Here is a 12,705-nt window from a genome sequence, read left to right as displayed (position 1 = left end):
TAGCTTTTCCTACAGACCTCTCAAATCACAAGCAAGGCCTTACCCCTTGCTCCCTACTGTTCTAGGTAAAGTTGAGGTTCCCTGGCACAGAGCCTCTCCTGGCACCCCATTCCCTGGACCATAGTCCACCTTCCCTGTGCCTCCTCTTCTGGGTGCAGTCTCCTCCGTGGCTCCTGGCTGCAGAGAGAAGCTGCCCTCAGAGGGTCTGAGGTGGTTTTCCAGCACCTTCCTTTGAAACGCTACCACCCCCCCCACCACCACCACTCAGATCTGTGGGAATCCTGTAGAACAGGGTTAGGACTAGGGTGAGGCAGGTGAGGTGCCCCAGGTGCAAAATCTATGGAGGCACCCATTGTCAGTGGTCACCCCGATGGTGAGTGTCTCCTTAACCACGTGCTCTAGGCGCCTGGCTCGCCCCACATGAGCCCCCCCACACCTGTTGCAGAGCCCAGGAGAAAGGAAACCTGCTGGTGAGAAGGGTGCTCCAGGCATTACTGGGGTTCTGGGGAATTTTCACAGCAGTTACCCTCTTGGGATCACACCGCATCTCAGGAGCTGATCTGCAAGGCTGCTGCCTACGCACAGCTGTGTGGACTATGCACTGAACAAGGGTGGGAAGCCAAGGGGAAGGTGTGGCTGAAATCTACGTGTCTCCACAAGTGTCCGCGCGTGGGGCCCACGTCAGCCTGGGGAAGGGGTCACCTTCTTGTATTTTGTCCATCGGCGATCGAGCCTTTCAGTACTTCCTCCGAGAGCAGGGACGGTGTCCACAGTGGCCCAGCACACAGCATGAAGCACAGGTGATTAGAGAGGGACAGGGACTCGCCCTAGGACAGACAACAGCAGGGCCAGGACCTGAGTTTCTGGAATCTTTACTTCATCTTCTATCCTTTACTTTCCATCGCTCGAGTACAGTGTGTTAGAGGACGAGTGTTTCCCACACACAGAGGTAAGTCTAGCACATGATGTCCCTTTTGTGTCCCTCCTTGCCTGCCCCTCCCCCACCCCGCCAAGCCCGAGTTAATTCCCTCTGCGTCTTTTCAGCAGCTCGGACTTTGCCTCTAATCCCAAATCTGTCTTCTCCACTGGACTGTAGATTCCTGGAGGCCAGAGACCGTGCCCCATGCCCCCAGTCTCAGCACAGGGTCTGGGAGATTGTAAGTGCACTGTGCATGCGTCACCCACATTTCCGGGGACCCCTGGGGGCCCAGTCTCCGCACCGTGAGGCCAGAGCACTTAATAAGACACAGCCCGGTAAGCAAAAGTAATTTAAAAATAATTCCAGCTGTGACTTGTGTCTCTCTAATACCCTTAACATCCTCTTCCCTCCGTGTCCCTGTCCCTTTTCCTCTCCCACTCTGTAACACAAAACCTGGAAACCAGATTGTCCAAAAGCCAGAGTCACCTTATAGGCACAGAGCCGGCTGTCCTCCCAGCCCTGGGCCCCTCCTGCTCCCGGGCACAGGGCTGCTCTGCCACGTGTGCCGATTCCCGGCCTCCCTCGCAGGAGGGGCCCCGGGGACCAAGTCGCAGCCCCCGGAAGGTCACTGCAGTGATGGAAGCCACTTTCAGCGCTAGGCCTCCGGTCACCGCGTGCCTTCTTCTTCCTCCCCGCTGGCTGAGGCCAGACATGGCCACAGCCCAGGGAGGTGCCGACGGAGCCCGCGGGATGGAAGGGGTGTACGGTGGAAGGAGACGGCTCTCTGAGTGGGCAGAGTGCAAGCGGCCTCCAGACCTGCACGTTCACCGGGCCTGCTGTGTGAGAGGGGAACACACTCCTGTCCTCCTTACGGCGCTCTCTTCGGGGGTTCTCTGCCTCCGCAAGGAGCAGTTTAGTCTTACTGGTAAATAAGAGGGCCAGGAAGGGAGAGAGGCTGGCCGAGGAGCCCCGACCAGAATTCTCTTTAGGAGAAAGGGGGAGCAGAGTCTGGGACCCCTGCACGTCGGACTCTGTCGCCTCACACGTTGGCGGCATGACTGAATGGCCAGGGTGCTCGCAGCGGTAATGAAGCAGGACGGTTTCTTGTGTAACTAAAGGGAAAGGGGAAAGAAGAGGGTCACCCAGCATCCAGGTTCAGTGCTGACATTCAAACGCAACAGAAGCAACCCCCATTCTTCTTCTAAAGGACTCTGCTCCTGCCGTCCTTCCCTGGGGGGAGGGCGAGAGCAGCCCCCCTCATCTCACAAGGGCCTCCCCAGAGGACAGTGGGAGGCTTGCCCAAGGTCACCCTGGCCATTAGAGGCGGAAGGGCCAAGGAAGCCCCAAGAAAGGATTTGGAGCCAAAAAGGATTTAGACCTGGAAGCAGATGGGGAAACCAGCAAGGGAACCTTGCCGAGGTGGAAAGACTAACTCAAGAAGCTGTAGCCAAAGACAATGGATGGAAATGACCTAAGGAATTCCAGGAAGGAGAGAAGCCTCTGGTCCAGGCACCTGGCGGGCTCCTAGCAGCCTGCAGAACCACCACCATTCACGCCGACAGAGCTGGGGCTGGTGGGAGACTCGAAAGCTCAAGCACTGAGCTCTGAAAAGGAAATGCCAGAACCGCAAAGTTCTAATGTGAATTGTCTCAGCCAAAATAGACAAAACTGGCCTTGGGGAGGGCCTGGAGCCCAGACGCGAGGGAGAGGAAAGACCTGATGGGCCTCAGTCTTCCCAGGTAACATCCTTTCATTCAACATTCCCTGAACATTTCTGGAGCTCCTACCACGTCCTGGGCACCTCTGTAGCCTAGGGATACAGCCATGAACCAAACAGAAAAAAACCCCCACCGTCCGTGGGCTCCACATGCTGGTGGGGGAAGCAGACCATAAAAGACAACCACAAGAAATAAGTCAGTTCTGTCATGCCAAGATGCAGCATGTGCTATTAAAGCAAAACAAAACAGGACCAGGAGTGATGGAGATGAGGCTGACTACATAATCTGTGGAGCCCAGTGCAAAATGAGAATGTGGGGCCCTGTTCTAAAAGCAGAGAAAACAAGCTGTTAAAGGTACACAGGAAATTTTTCCTTCTTTCAGCAGTCTCTCTTGACTTGTCACTGTTTTCTATTTGCTATTTAATGTCATGTGAAGTAAAGAAAAAAATTAAATTTAAATTATCAGCATGGGTTTTACCGTTCATTTTTATATTGTGCAATGCCAGCTTTGAAATGAAAATATTAGAGCATTCAACTTGTATGTGGAATCACAGAAGTTACACAATTTCTATTTCATGGCTTGTCCCCAAGGGTGCCCCAAACCTGCCAGAAGAGGCCAAACAGAAAGACTGGAAAGAGGAAGAGCTGATCCACCCAGCCACCCAGCCACCCAGCCAAGCAAAGAGTAAGGGAGCTCTCCTGGGCACAGAGAGACCCTCAGGGTAAAAACTCCCTGGGTTCCCAGGGGCCCTGCCCCATTATGGGGGACACACCCACTCTCCAGAGCCTGCCAGCTGCCAAGTTCCCCTACAAATGGTCCCTCCCAAAAGATGCAGGACTGATGCATAGCACCTCAGATGAAGGTGGGGCCTGTGGAACTCAACTCCTCTCCATGCGTCCACTGCTCCAACCCTTGGCAGACGGGCAACCCCCAAGGGTCTTGAAACTTCCATTCTAGGATGTGCTCAGTACCTGGATCAGGGTCTTACCCCCGCTGAGATGTGGCCTCTGGCTAGTCACCTACCAGATGTGCCCTGGAGCTGCCAATGCAGGGCGGGGTTGGCCATGCCCCACCCCAAGACACTGTGGGGTGCGTGCCCCCTAACCATCCCACCCCTGTCCTGTGCCTGTGATCAGGGTCCTGCCAGGCACCCAAGACAGCCAGTCATTGTGTGGGGCCAGAGAGAGGAGGCTGACTGGGGCCAGAGGGACCAGTGGGCAGGGGAGCAGGCAACGTGTGGGAGCTGAGGCCAAGTTCCTGGCACACACTCCCTTGTCCCTCCAGACTTCACTTACAACACACAAATCCGAAGATAAAATTATCAAGAACCTCAAGACAGCAATGGTGGAACATAAAGTGCGAAGCACGGGGCCCTTCTGAGCACAGGGTCTTGCGCCAGGGGGCTGATGGCGCTCCCAGAATCCAGCCCTGGAGGGAGGAACGGTTGTCATTCCAAACAAATGTTCAGAGAAGGCTTTTGTGAGAAGATGATATTTGAGCAAAGATGAAGAATGAGAAGGAACGGGCCACTCGGACTCCAGAGGGAAGGGTGTTATGGGCAGAGGGAACAGCATGTACAAAGGCCCTGTGGCTTGGGCATGTGCCTAATGCATCCATGGGGTGGCAAGGAGGCCCGTGTGGCTGGAGTGGAGGGAGAAGGGGCCAGCTGCAAGGCCCTGGGGGACAGTTTAGGGATTGGGGCTTTTGGTCTGAGAGAAAGGGGGAGCCAAGGAAGGGTTTTCAGTAGAGGAGTGACATGGTCAGACTTGGGGGGGCTCCTGAGGGGTTAAGAGGAGACTGTAGGAGGCAGGGAGACAAGCAGAGGGCCACTGCAGTCATCCAGGAGAGGGATGAGGGTGGCACGGCCCAGGCTTGAAGGATTCGTGGTCAGATTCTGGATATTTAGGAACAACCTAACATATATTTATTCAAGCCCCAGGATGCCGCGTAGGGTTCAAGGCTCAGGGAGTTAAGCAGGAGACCCGAGGTTCCAGCTGCGGTGGAGCCGACATTCTGGTGAGGTGGGAGCAGGGCCCCTCTGACATGTCATTTCAGCTGAAATCTGGGAGACATAAGGAGCCACCATGAGATCAGGGGAAAATCATTCCAAGCACAGTGCACAGCATGGGCCTCAGTTGGCTCAGGTTGCCAGAGCAGAATACTGCAGACTGGCTGGCTGAAATGCAACTGTGTTTTTTTCACAGATTTGAAGGCTGGGAGGTCCAAGATCAAGGTGCCCGCCAATTCGGTTCTGGTGAGAGCTCCCTTCCTGACTTGCAGACAGGCACCTTTTTTGTTACGGTCTTCACCTATCCTTGCCACAGCGCCCCTCAAGCGATCTCTCGCTCTCTTTCCTCTCCTTACAGAGGCCACCAATCCTGTCCGATTAGGCCCCCCACACTCTTGACTTCACTTAACCCTCATTACCTCCTGAGAGCCCCACCTCCACACACAACCACACTGGGGAGCTTCAACGTATGCATTGTTGGGGCGGTGGGGAGACACAATTCAGTCCAAAGCTCACCTGCCGTGAGGTGCTCAGCCCCCCGGGGAGGAGTACAGAGCAACCCTTGGCTGGGCCCGGAAGATGGGCCCTCCAGACTGGCTGGCCTCAGCAGCAGGCACTGGATTCCATCCCACAGAGGCATATTGAGCAGGTGGTCCTGGTGAGGGGTTAGAGGCCTCGGTGTGAATCAGCCACAGCCCTGATGAGTTAGGATAGGGTTTCTCAGCGTCAGGTTCTCAGTCCTCTATATCCAAAGGTCCTGGGGCACAGATTCCCGCCCTGCCTGTAGCTAGGAGGGTTCAGAGGGTATTTTAAAAAAAGGATCCCAAGGAGAACTGCTGCTGCAGGGGGAGGGGCAGGGAAGCTGGGCAAGCAGCTAGGCAAGCAGCTGGAAAAGGGGTACCAACTGCACCTGCAGAGGGGGCCTGGAGACTTCTGTTGGTGAATGACTTCTTGACGTACTTGACGTACTGTTGCAGCTGGGCATTGTAGGGGGAGAGGGAGAGGGCATTCCAAACGGAGGGGACTGCAGAGGCAAAGACTTGGAGGCTGGGCACGACTAGAGGAGAGGAGGAGGGTGGAAAGGTGAGAGGAGGTTGTGCACAAGTTTTCTTTGCTCCCCACTGTGACCAAGGGGACAAGGTGATCAGCGTTACCTGCAACGGCTGTGGGGACAGCATTATTGCAAAGAGGCCCCTGTTGGCTGCACAGGTAGCCCCCCTTTGCCCAGGCCCCCAGGAGTCACTGATGGATCATCTGGGTCCATTGGTCCAGCTGCTGTTCTTCCTGCTGAGGGAGGAGATGGATGGGCGATTTCACAGAGAACAAAGGGGCTGGAGGCCTGGGGGAGGGGATGAGTGAGGACCTCTGTGGAGCTTCATGACCTTATGGCCTTTCCCTGTGTGGCCCTCAATGGGTTGGCTGGGCAGAGGGCACAGGAAACAGCCTGTCTTTCAACTATGGGCCCCAGCCTATTTTGGCTGCCCTTCTGCTCTGAGCAATCACACCCAGAGGGGTGCTGGAGCTGGGTGCTAGAGCTGAGTGCTGGAGCTGAGTGCTGGAGCTGGGTGCTGAAGCTGAGTCCTGGAGCTGGCTGCTGGAACTGGCTGCTGGAGCTGAGTGCTGGAGCTGGGTGCTGGAGCTGGGTGCTGAAGCTGAGTACTGAAGCTGGGTGCTGGAGCTGAGTGCTGAAGCTGAGTGCTAGAGCTGGGTGCTGGAGCTGAGTGCTGAAGCTGGGTGCTGGAGCTGAGTGCTGAAGCTGGGTGCTGGAGCTGGGTGGCTCACAGGAGCAGACTGTTAAAATATTCAGGAACTTTTTAAGCTGGTTGTTAAACTTTTGGTTACTTGAAATTGGCCTTGATAGGTGTTTTTACTATATGGAAATTGGCAAAAAATAAAAAATCAAGGGTCTTTTTTTTTTAATTCTTCCACAGAGCTGGTGAATCAGCACTCCACTGACAAGGAGCCACAGCCACCGGGATGTGGGAAACTAAAGACAAAAGAAAAACTGGGTTTCCTTACCACCTACAGCCCACCAACAAGTCCTTCAAACAGGCAGGGTGACATTTGTCTAGGGACTCAGCTGCCTGGATATTAATACTTTGCTAAGGGCAAAAGGCAATGCTAGACTCCCCCCTGCCCCCCCCCCCGCCCCAGGATCCTGTAAGTCTACTTTAACGTATAAGAATTCCTTTGGAAACTTCCTTTATCTCTAAACCCTCCAAGATACGTGTTGGCAATCACCCCCCAAGCATATGGCCCCCTGATATACACCTGAAGGGTCTCATGACTCTGGTTTTATTAGATGGTAATAAATGACCTTTCCCCAACAGTAGCTAGCCCCCTCAAGGTCCTGGAAACCTTGCTTCCACATTCCTTAGAGGCTTACGCTATCCCTAGCCCCCTCCCAACTTGAAAGCATATAGTGGGCCAGTCCTTATGACCCCAGTGCCCCTCTTTCTGCCCACAGGTACTGTCTCCGTGCTTTGATAAAACCACCTTTTTGCACCAAATGACGTCTCAAGAATTCTTTCTTGGCCGTGGGCTTCGAACCCTCACTCTTCCCTACACCACTGTCACCATGGGGCAGGCAGCAGCCAGAGACCCTTCTCCAAAACACACCCTCTGTGCAAAAAGACCCGCACAGAGTCCAGGAAACATCCAGGTGCATCAGTTGCTCTTCAGTGTCCCTGATCTCAAGGAGCAACCAGTCTGTTGGAAGACAGAAAAAACAACCTGGGACGTTATCAACCAGAGAAATAAAGCTAACAACAGCTGCTGTATCTCGAGTCTCTCCCATGTGTCATGGTGCTGGGAACTTTTCACACATCATCTCTACTCCTCACAGTAGATGCCACTTATAGATGGGAAAAATGAAGCTCAACAGTACAAAGGCACCTGCCCAGGATCACACAGCCGGCCGGCACTGTCAGGTCCAAATCCCACATTGTTCTGACTCTTGAGCTTGTATGTAGCCTTCACCACTGCACATCCTGCCTCCCCGTAGCATGCTGCACTACAGAGCCCGGGGCAGGGAGCAACTAGCCCTGCCTGGGGGCAGGTGCAGGGGTGGCATTGGAAAAGGCTTCCCAAGAGTGGGGACATTTGGTCTGGGTCTTGAAGGATGAATAGGAGTTTGCCAGTTTAAGGGCAAAGTGAAGAAGGGCATTCCAGATGGAAGGAGAAGCATAGTTAAAAGGCATGGAGGAGGGGCGCCTGGGTGGCTCAGTCGTTAAGCGTCTGCCTTCGGCTCAGGTCGTGATCCCAGGGTTCTGGGATCGAGCCCCGCATCAGGTTCCTTGCTCGGCAGGGAGCCTGCTTCTCCCTCTCCCATTCCCCCTACTTGTGTTCCCTCTCTGGCTGTCTCTCTCTCTGTCAAATAAATAAAATCTTAAAAAAAAAAAAAAAAAAAAAGGCATGGAGGAGTGAGAGGGCATGAGACGTTCAGGAGGCGAGGAGGCTGGGGGAGAGCACAGGGTTGTATTAAAAGGTTGTGTCATGGGGAAGGAGGCAAGATGAGAAGGCAAGTTGGGACTTTAGTAAGGAGGACCTTGAAAGCCAGGCTAAGAGATTTGGTCTTGATCCTGAAGGCTTGGGAGCCACAGAAGTGGAAGGTCCCTGGAAATTACACCCTAGAACTATGAAAATGTGGCGAGATTGTTAACCACGTCTATTATACAAGGTTCTCTAAAGCAATGCTTCTCAAACCATCCGTGGAGAAGGACCATTTTAAAAAATATTTCTAAGCTGTCACAGACCAATACTTTTATAAAATACAAGGAAAATGAATTACTTAAAAAATAAAATGAAAAAAATACAAGCCTTTTTTTTTTATTATGACATTCAAGACACAATTGCTCAATCAAATTGCACTACAAGTTTTCAACCCTTAATTTCTGTGTTCACTTTGATAGAGATGCGCTTGTCCAGAGAGTCTCTGTTACAGGCACACGTCTAGGACAAATGAGGGTTCTCCTAGTAAGAGCTAAGTGCTATCAAACAAATCCCATTTTGATGATGAGGAATCTGTTGTTCAGAGAAGGTAAGCAGCCTGCCCAGGATCACACAGCAGGTGAGAGGCGGGGCTAGACTTAAACCCAGGCCTGTCTGCCTCAACCCACCTGGCAGGTGCAGCCCAGTCCCTCGGCAGAGCCCCTTGGCCTGGGCCCGTAGCCTTGTCCCTGCTCTTAACACAAGGTCAGGAGCCCTGCAGATGGGGAAATGGAGCCGACGTAATGGAGGCCAGGGTCCCACGCCAGAGGGTGGCAGAAGCAGCCAGCCTCCAGGTCTCCTGATACTAGTCTGCGCTCCATTTTGCCACTCTGCCTGCCTCTGGGCCAGGCCTCCAGGCCAGACAGGGCCAAGGAGGGCAAAGGGAAGGAGGGGCAGGAAGAGGCAGGGGACTCATCAATTGCTGGCAATTACATGGTGCTTTGTCATTCTTCATTAGCTCAGCAGCTCCATAAGCAAAGAGTTCCCTGTGGAAGCAGGAGACAGCTGCTGGTCCTACCCAGGTGGGCAGTCTGGGTGGGTAGGGACCCCTCAGGAGCACTTTCCCCAGCCCCTTTAGGTGCTGCTTCTCCAGCTGCAGAGGGGTCGCCTGCTTGCTGGGCACATGCTGAGAACCAGAGGACAGAACTTAAGTGGAGTCCCTGGATGTGTACTGGGCACTTCCTCGCTGCCAGGCACTGGTCAGCTGCTCCAGGGAACCCTGGGGTGAAGGATGATTCCCAGCTCCCATGCTTGGGGCATGCTCAGCTGCTGGAGGAGGTAAACAGGTTCACCAAGAACCATAAAACATGAATGTAGCCAGACTTACCATTTACTGAGCACTTGCCACTTGGCAGGCACTAAGTCAAGCATTCCCCCCCCCCCCATATTATCCAACAGAAGCCTTACAAAGCTCTCTAAAGCAGGTATTATGCCCACTGTACAGATGGGGAAACTGAAGCCCAGTTGGCTAAGATTGCATACATATAGACGGAGGATTTGGTTTCAGGGCCCAAATATGTAGAACTCCAAGGTCAAACAGTTGTTGTCGTCGTTTGCCAGGGAAGATAATTGTGTAGGTAGCTGTGACTGGGTATTAGGGAGGAGCCAGCTAGATCTTTGGGGCAAAGGTGGGTAGTCTAGGAAAGCTGAGGAGGCAATCTGGCTGGATGTTTCTGGAAGAGGAAGCAGCATGGGAAGGGTCTGAGGAGGGAAGGGTTCAGAAGCAACTGGTTGGAGCAGTTGGATCAATGGGACACAGAAGGCAGGAGAGGTCTGTGGGTCAGGTAAAAGGTCAAGTCTAAGCAGTAATCCCTGGGCTTCTGACTCACCAGTAACCCAGGTTCCCTCTGATTCCCTGGGAGAATGCTGAGCAGTCGGGTGTGGGGGTGGGAACTCTGGGGGAGGCTGGACTACCCGCAGCTCAGACGGGGCCAGTCTGGTTCCAATCGCAAGAGAGCTCCCTTCCCTGAGGGCCAGTCAAGAATTATGATAATAATAGCCATTCCACCTTTACTGTTCATCCAGTCAGAAAAGTGATTCTAGTTTTATTAAAATATGCAATATATATATATATATAGCACTTATTATAGGCCAGGCATAATTCTAAACATGTTCCAAACGTTAACTCTTTTAATTCTTGCAACCATCCATGACATATAATCCCCATTTTACAGATGAGGAAACTGAGGTCTGTGGAATTTAAGTGACCAACCTAAGGTCATGAAGTAAAGGAGTAGGGGAGACAGGATCTCGGGCTCCAGTAACCACGTGTTTAAGCCCTGTGCTCTGCTGGTGGGGGGCAAGAAAACATACTCTGCTGTAAAAACTCCCATTTTACAGATGGAAAAACTAAGGCCAACCCAGGTAAAGGGACTGGCTCAGGCAAGTAAGGAGGACAGATCGCTTGAGGAAATCAGGGCTCTTGGTCCTAGGCTAGGACCCACTTGGTCCCGCTACAAGCCCAAGTGATAGCTGGAGAGAAGCCGAGAGCCCTCCCAACCTGCTGGCACCCACTATCTCACTGGGGTCTCATGAGGGTCCCGTGGGGGAGAAAACAGTAAAATTACAATTCTGGCACCATTTTCCTAAAGACAAAAGCCAGTTATAACCAGAGGTAGCTTCTCCCTCTCTTTTATTTTTCTTTCTGATTACTAAAGGCTATATGATCATTGCAAAATTTTTTTTACAAAGTTAGATCAGATGAGAGAAAAAAAGAGAGAGAGAGAAAAGAAAAAAAAAATCACCTTAAAACTCTTCCTTGAATACTGGTGCATTTTCAAGATTTCTCTGCTCTCTCTCTGTTTTTATAAGCATCCAAGATGGGAAGCAAGAGATTTGGCTCCCTGTCCTGGCTCGCTGTGTGACCTTGGGCAAGTCCCTGCCCTTCCCTGGGCCTCAGGCTCCTCACCTGTGAAAGGAGGCTTTGCACATGGTGACCTCAGAGGAGGCCCCTTGCAGCTCTGACCTTCTGTTTCTGCTTCTGTTCCTGGATTGGCAGAAGGGGCACAGGCAGGCTGCCCCTCTGTGGGGGACGCATGGCTGACAGCTCCCAGCAAGTTACCTCCGGGACGATGTGATGGGCCTGGAAACAGCCTTCACTGCAGGCTCAGCGTTCCCAGGCCTGCCTGCTCACTAGGCCCATATGGTGCCCCCTGCCAGCCGGACACCACCAGCTGCCCTTCACCTGCCAGCCTTGGGTGATTGCTTTTCCTTCGGGCTCCAGAATGCTCTCTCTCTACTGCCCCAGGACCCAGAAGGCTCAGGGTAAGAGAGCTGGGGGGCTCAGCCCTGAGGACCTACCTACGCATCACCATAGCCCTTTGTGGGAGAAGACAGCCTCATATGGTAAAAAGCTAGAGAGAGGGAGGGCGGGAGGAAAGGAACATTGACTATATTCCAACTCCATTTGGACCCCTTGCTAGGTGTTCAGAAATGAATCAGAAAAACTTATTGCCCTTGAAGGACCCAAAGTCTAGTGGAGGCAATCAGAGTAGAAATAGGCAGCAGCAACACTCACAATGCTGAGAGCTCAGGTCTGTGAGATCCCAAAGGCAGAAGCCTAACATACGGGTGGCAGTCAGGGAAGGCTTTCTGGAGAAGGCAACTTCATAGACGAGTTCTCAAGGACTGCTCTCTGCCTTTCCAACTCAAGAACTCATGTTTTTAATTCTGATAGACAGCCTGGTGGAATAGGTGTTGTTGCTTTTACAGATGAGGCTCAGAAAGGTGAGTTCACAACCACCAAAAAAAGGAGTCAGGTTCAAATTCCCAGCATTCCACTCTGGCCTACAAGCCTGGGTTTGAGTGTGATCCCAATCTCTGGCTTGCAGAGACCCTTCTTGAGTACTTCTCCCCCAGACCTTGGAATCTTATCTGTAAAGTGGGTGTATTGCTGGCTGCAGGGTTTTGGAGGAGCAAAGGACAGATGGCCGAAAAAGCACTTAGTTTATAAACCGAGAAAGGAATGTCAGTGGGGCCTCACTACCCAGCTGGGAACAGCACAACCCCATCTTTCTCCCAACACAAGAACAGGACTCCTGTCTTCTGAGCTAGCAGCAATCCTAGAGGCTGAAGTTCACCTTGCCGAAGCTCCCCATCTAGAAGAAGCCAGACTGTGGCACGGCGGCATGTGCTCTTTTGACTGCAAAGCCTAACGGGAGGGTCTAGGATCCTAGAGAGAATTCTAAATCCTGGACTTAAGAGTATCTGTGCTGGAGGAATTCTAGAATCCAGACCCCCCTCAAAATGCCTCCTACAAAGCTTGGGAGGCTCTGGGTCAAGGTCGTGCAGCACCTGGCCTCGGCAGATTGAAAGGATCACTAGAAATAGGATCCCATCTCCTTTGACAGATAAAGATTAAGACCTAGTGGGGGGCAGGAATTGCCTAAGGTAACAGAGCAAGTCAGTGTTAGAGCATAACACCCAGGCCATATCACTACATGGGGAGTGGGGTGGGGTGGGGCAGCCCAGGTGCCCAGGTGGTGCCAGAGAGCAGCCTGGGTGCTGTTGGGTGAGTAAAATGCCCAGCTGGTCTTACTAAGGAAAACTTTTATAGTCCTGCCCGGTTCCC

The sequence above is a fragment of the Mirounga angustirostris genome, unplaced genomic scaffold (assembly GCF_029215605.1).
Source record: "Mirounga angustirostris isolate CCGP_5_RB_7025 unplaced genomic scaffold, mMirAng1.0.hap1 SCAF_4, whole genome shotgun sequence".
Taxonomy (NCBI): Eukaryota; Metazoa; Chordata; class Mammalia; order Carnivora; family Phocidae; genus Mirounga; species Mirounga angustirostris.
This window is presented reverse-complemented; position numbering follows the sequence as displayed.